Source organism: Falco punctatus (genome assembly GCF_963210335.1).
Source record: "Falco punctatus genome assembly, chromosome: 10".
Taxonomy (NCBI): domain Eukaryota; kingdom Metazoa; phylum Chordata; class Aves; order Falconiformes; family Falconidae; genus Falco; species Falco punctatus.
In genome coordinates, this window is record NC_137590.1 from 20,271,097 (window position 1) to 20,277,866 (window position 6,770).

At 39.9% G+C, this 6,770-nt stretch overlaps 1 protein-coding gene across 1 annotated transcript in view; it reads left to right on the forward strand.

The window, feature by feature from the left end:
* Positions 1-6,770, forward strand: part of LOC308070632 (actin, alpha skeletal muscle B-like) — an 88,881-nt gene that overhangs the window by 59,394 nt on the left and 22,717 nt on the right. The gene's annotated exons all lie outside the window — the stretch shown is intronic.

Genomic DNA, 6,770 nt, shown 5'->3' on the forward strand with positions numbered 1-6,770 from the left:
ATGCTTAGTCCGAAACACCTGTGTAAGTAGGCCCTGCTCTTTTAACAGAGAAGTCACAAAACTTCCCTGCAAGTAACAAAACCTGTGAATTTATTATTCTGCATGTTTTTACATCCTTTCCTTTTTTTAGATCTTCCTTTTCTTCTTTCCTGTGGTCACTGCTCTGTTTAACTTCTCTCAGAATAACCTGCCTTGCTGAAGGGAGTCTTTGTCAGGGAAAAAAAAAAGTCCTCAAAAATAAATGCTACCTTTGTTTAAAGCTGTTTGTGGATCAAGGTTGTGACTTAACTGTGAAAGAACATGGCTCTCCTTTAAAAACACAACAGCACATTAAAACAATCAAAGTCTTGGGAGGTAACTAGGCTGAAATGCAATTCAGCAGTGTGAGACTTTAATGTAGGTTTTACAGTACCTCATCTCTCTTGTGAATAAATATATAATTAGTGGTAGGCCTTTTTGCAGCTTTTCTTTTTGTGTTTTATTTGAAGGAGTCCTTCACGGTAGAAGTTACAATACTTTTAATCTTTCCCACTTTCTTCTGAGGACTGTAGCTATGTGTTTAGGCATTTATGTTTTTATGGTATGCTATGTTATTTTATTGGTACAGAATGTTATTTTAAAACCTGTTGTGTGTTGGTGAGTGGATTAGATTTCCTGTGGACCTGTCTGAGTTGGACTTGTGATTGTCTAATTGCCTATGATTGTGAAGAATGAGAATCAATAAACAATGTCATCCTTCTAGTCTCAAGTTCCTCCTCTAATAAATTTGTATTATTTAGCACAGCATGGCCTTAATCTGCTTGCCATTGTGGAACAAATAATAGAGAATAGTGCATAGCATTGTTACACCTGAGGGAGTATGTAGACGAAGCAGCTGTGGCTGTTGCCTAGTCTGCCAGGAGCATGGTCTTCAGGCCCACTGAGGCACTGATGAACACCCCACCTCCTGTCTGCAGTGAGAGACTGGGAGCACTTCCACATCCACTGGCTTGCGTGTAATAGGAGACAGCAAGAAAATGGGTTATAGATCCACTCCTTCCAGGTTTCTGTTCTGTCTAAAAGTTGCAGAAATCTGGAGTACTTGCTGTTAAATTTTTCAATGTATTGCTGGACACCACTGTAACAGTTTTCAGGCTTGGGTATGGATGTGAGTGGAAGCTAGTAGGTCCTCATAATCTCTGAAACATAGTGAGTTTTAAACAGACACCTGTATGCATTTTATAGCTCCAAAGGTACCGAAGTCCTAGCGGTCCTCCTGGATGTCATAGGACATTAGCTTTACCCATATCTTCTGTATTAAAAATCCAAGGACTCCAGTTAAGCCAAATATATTAACATCCCTGAAATCAAATGAGAGCACAAACCACAGAGTGTAGGGAAACAGAGATGATGTCAGTGCTCAGTTCCTTGCAGTGGCAGGAGGGGATGAGCAGGTTAGCTGGATCCCAGTTAGGAGAAGCACTCCTGATCTTTCTGATCTTGCAGAGAGTCAAAATGGCCTCAAAAGGCCTTTGCTGAATATGGGCAACACTCTTCCCACTCCCAAATTTGATGGCACATATAATCTTGCATATTATTAGGTATAAGGACCATCTAGGCATTTGCAAGGGTTTTCTGCAGCACCTTCAAACTACAGTGCAGCTTTGGTATTTCTTCTCTAGCCACAGCTGGTCTGAGGGTTTAGAAGGATTAAGCTGAAAAAAAGTAGCAGCTGAATTTAGGTAGCCAGTCTTAAAGACTGGCCAAATTCCTGCACACCTTTTCCAGGTGTTTTGCTGTAAACTAGAATTCAGAGCCCATGAAGATACAGCTGAGAGTCAGGGCCATCTGACAAATTCTTTGCATCAGTTCTGACTTGGTGTTTTGATAGCCTTTGCTTTATGCCACAGTACTCATGCTTTCCCCTGCTGTTAGGTCCCAAAAGAATGCTTTTTAATTTCTTCAGGTTGATTACCCTCTGCCTCTGTCCCAGCTTTTCTCTTTTTTTTTTTTTTTTTTTTTTTTTTACCACATTTGTGCTTATGTGTCTCACAGCTGAGATTATTCAAGCTTTCTGTATTCCTTTTATTTTACAAATTTCTCAGATGCTGTAACCCCTGGATTAGATCCTAGATCTATTTGGGTTTAGACAACATGGGGTTAGATCTTAGATCCCCCACTCAGAAATAGCCCTAGCTCTTTCTCGCTGTGGGCTGCTTGCAGCTGGCAGCCACAGCACCGTCTGAGTAGTTCACATCTGGGAAATAGTACTTCGCACACTGTGTTCCTGATGTGGGTGGTTCTGTGGCTTTAGAGCCCTTTAGGATGTGCCTCAGGTAAGGTGTCTGTAGGCTATCTGGGATGTGAGGAGAGTGGAGGGCTGGGAGGTGTGGTGCTTCTTCTCCAGATCAACTAAGAGTGGTCTGAAGAAGAGAAGGTTAATTATGCAAGATACTCCAATGGCTTGATCAAATTTCTTTCTTAAGTTTCATTGGCAGACTTCAGTTTCACTGCTTCTGCTATTATGTTGGGGTATTGGATGAGTGTTAGCTGTGTAACAGACTGAGTTTCAAGAGAAGCCCCTCAGAGTCCCAGTGTGACGTAGGCCTTCACATCAAACTAGTTTTCCATTAATTAAAAAAGCATGCACCCTAGATAGTGTGAACTCTTTGGTAAGGATAGTAAAGACAAGGTATTTATCTTCAGCCTTTTAATACTTTTTTTTGACCTTTGCTTATTTCTTCTGTGTTAGTTATTCATGTCTCTTGCATATCTGAAACATCTTTGCTGAAACCTACAGGGGGATCATTGCTCTATTTTCTAACGTCTCAATCTTGTCCTAATCAAAAATGTAAATACTTGCATAATGATTTGCATGTGATTAACTTCAGAAAAACACTGTCATACTAAAATCAGTGTTTTTTGGAATCTAATTTTCCTGTCTGCCTGAGAAGTAGCACCTGGAATTCGTAAACGAAGAATTCTGAAAATATAAACTACTTTCAGCACTGCTGTTTACTGTCTGCATTTTTCAGTTCAGCCTGGGAAGAACGGTAATTTAAAAATATGATGATGGTGATTTTTCTAACCAGTTTCTCTCTTCAGTCTTCATAAAAAGCGTCATTGCTTTTTTATTTAAAAATGAACAGGCTTATCATGGTATATACTTATGCTCAGCTTGCCAGCACTGATCTCGTGATCATTTATGAACACAGCATCTAACCCATTCCAGAAGTTTCAGGGAAAGTAAGTACGCCTGTGGACAGAAACTTGCAGATTTTGGGGAATACAGGGAAACCATGAGAAAATAATGCCATTGGAGCTAGGGCAGCAGTGTAGCTGACCTTGGATTTCAGTTTCCCTCGCACAAAGCTTTGTGTATAAACTGGAAGATCAGGCTGTGAGCCTCTGTATGGAGCAATCAGTAGACAAGGATACGACGCAGGCGCTTTGCCAGCAGTTGACACAAGTGGTTTTGCTTGATGTCAGAGATGCTGATAGTAAAAATTCTTGGGTACTCACTTGGTTGTGGAGATGATTGTCACTGACATCTCGGAGATGCTGAGTACATGAATTTGACACAGTCTTTCTATCTTTTAAGAATACGCAGATGAGATTTAATTCATGTTAAAAACCTAGGGTCTGAACTGAGCCCTTGATGTGCATCATTTGCTCAGAATTCAGGTCTTGTTTTAATAGGCTGCCTTCAAGTCAGTGAGTCTGTAAGCCAGCACAGAGTTACTTTGGATCAGATGCCACAGCGTATAAGGGCTATCCCTATCTGTAAGCACTCAGTCTTTGAAAACAGGACTATCAGCAGTACAGCAAATACTGTGTGCTGCTGGAGTGTGTTATACTGTTGGTTACAAATGCACGTTTTGGACCTCTTAGAGCAAACAGAAAGTGCCACTGTTATTGATGATTCCATACAGCAGCTTTAACAAGTCTTTTCTTTCAGGAAAGAGGAGAAACCTTTACAATGTTTCTGTTGATACAAATAAAGACTTACTTCTAAATGGTGAGATAAAACATAAGGCAAGCTGTGGGTCAGATTTAAGTTCAGGTTATATTTGAAAAAGTATTTCGATTTTTTTTTTTGCTGTGACACATTTAGCATATGGTTCTGCCTGATGCCTAAGATGTGGTAGCTGTATTTCATGTTCAACATTGTTTCTAATAAATTTCTGTATTAGAAGTAAATAGTATATGATCTTTTCACTTAAAAAACCCCCCCGTCAACCACTTTTTTTGGAAACCAATGAAGTTTTTAGAAACCAACTAGGCTACTCTGTCTTTTTGATGGAAAGGAGCATGGGAGAGCAGTGCACCCATGTTCACTCCTGAGCATGTATTTTTCTTGTGTGTAGGGGTCTGTTGCAGTGTATGAGGAAATGTGCATTGTGCTCAGCAGTGTGAGCGTGCTGGGAGGATCTTGATAAATGTGCATGGTTGAGCAATATATGCTTAATGAGGGAATGCTGAGTGGTGTAGTAAGTATTGTGCCAACACCTTCTTGGAGGCACCAGAGACTGTGCCTTTACAATTAAATAAATTAGGCCAGTGGCTGTTCTCCATCCCTGAGGCCAAATGGTGCAGCACAGCTCTCTCCCATGCACCTGAGCTCACTTCCTTTCCAAAATGGCATGGCAGTGACCAGACTGTCAGTTGGGGATGGAGCCTGGGGTTTCCGAGTGCCCAAGCTTTGACTGTTCACTTGCTTTCTGGGATCCCAGGGTGAGCAGGCAAAAAACATGCTAGTGAGAGTGCAGGCAATTAAGCCATGTAAACAATCTCTGTGCAGTTTTGTTTATTAGTAAAGCTGTAGCCGTAATATTCAAGACCTGTGGCATTACTTTTCTGAAATTTGTTATTGCACTTTCATGTAGAAGGGGTTGTCTTATATAATTGATTTAAACCATTTTATTCCTATGTTTGGATTGTAAATGTCTCTGATTTAGGGTTTGGTAACACTGTTATGCTTAGCCATGTACGCCAGTTCGTTGCTGCAATTTCAGAATCATAGTGTATGCATGCTTTTTGTTTAATTAAACTTTGCTGACAAAATATCAGCAGAGTGAGTACTTGACAAAATTTGAGAATTGTAATGAGGATGCAGTCATTATGGAAATACAGTTCTGGGGCTAACATCCTTTCAATTGCAAACAGACAATATTTACTCTGAGTAAATTTTGAAAGTGAACCTCAGAAAAACAGTTAAGTGGTATTTTTATTTTCAGCACTGAGACTGTGAAGCTGTGGAACCAGCCGTTTAAGCTTTAAGTTTAAAGTTTAGTCACCAGAGTAGAACAGAGAATATGTTCAACATTCCTTAATCTGATTATCAAGATATTCCTCCTTTAATTTTTGTTAACACTGCAATATAAATACTTTAAATCACCCAGCTGTTCCACTGTCATGACTTTTACATAGGGATGTGAGAAGAGGCTGTGTATCTTGAATAGTTTGTGACTTCTGCTGATCATCCTTTTACATTGTTAAGTCTCAGGTAGGGAGATCTGTATCTGGATAATTTATAATGCCGATGGTCACTGATGGGTTGTACAAGCTGGAATGAAGCCCAGTTAGAGTACTGAGGGGGGAAGAAGGGTAGGTGATGAAAAGAAGCAAACATGACAGATATTAAAGAAGGAGAGAGGTAGAGATGGAGGGAAATGATGCAGAGTGAAGCCTACCACAGTTAAGCTGTTGCATTATGTTAATCATAACCAGGGAGAAGGTGTTTGCTGACCTTAATATGAGACGTGTAGGTAAAAATAATCAGTGGAAAAGGCAACAAGAGAAGTGAAAAAGGTCCTTAAAATGCCATGTATTTAATCCTGCTGGTAAAAGAATGTCTGTTGCTGGTGAAAACTAACATCTCTGTTTCCCACCGTGTAAGAAATGTAAACTTCTTTCCCAAATTTTGCTTTACTACTTACACACTTTTTGGCTTTCTGCATTTCTGATTGAACTGGTGTTCAATTTCTTCATTAAGCTGTAAAAGTGGCAGTTAGTTTTGCAGCTGAAAGTCTATGATGTTGACTTGGGTGTAAAAGACTCAAAGTTACTCGCCCCTTTTTGGGGGAAACATTTTAAATGTCTCCTGTCAGATTTTTGTTTGGTAAGAAATCTGGACCAGTTGTCTTGGTAGCTTAAGGTGCCACTTACAGTGCATTATATACTGGCTCCAATCTAATTCTTAAGCAAAATGTAGGCTACAATTAAACTAGGCATATAATTAAAGAATTTGAGATAAGACTTTTCTGGGTACAAAAAGATGCTTTTGTAATGAGAAAAGCATGTGCTCAGATCCCATCAACCTATTTTAAAAGGAGGGCTGATTGCAGAAACTGTGTTGCGCAGTAGGCTGTTAGTGAATTATGTTGATGTTCTTCATATATGTATTTTGAAGGCAGCTTTTCCAGTGGGGGAGAGTGATGTGAATAGGGTGTGTCTCTGGAAACAGTGTTGCATTTTGGTTAACAGTTGCAATTTGGTTAAAATTGTTGTGTATTAATGTTTTCCCATTTTCCCACCATTTTCAAATGTTTTACTGACCACTGTAAAATATGGAGATTTTTGTTCAGTTAATCCAAAAGAGTACACTGAGTTTTTCCACCATATAACGCCCCTTATGAAGTTATGAAACTGGAGGGGTTTCCACCCAAGTTGCGCCCCACTGCCATGCCACAGATAGGGAGGAGGAATCAGACGCCTGCCACTACCGCTTGCCTCCGCTCTGGAGAGGGCCTTTCAAAAGACCTGATCTGATGAAAAATGGAGTATAATAA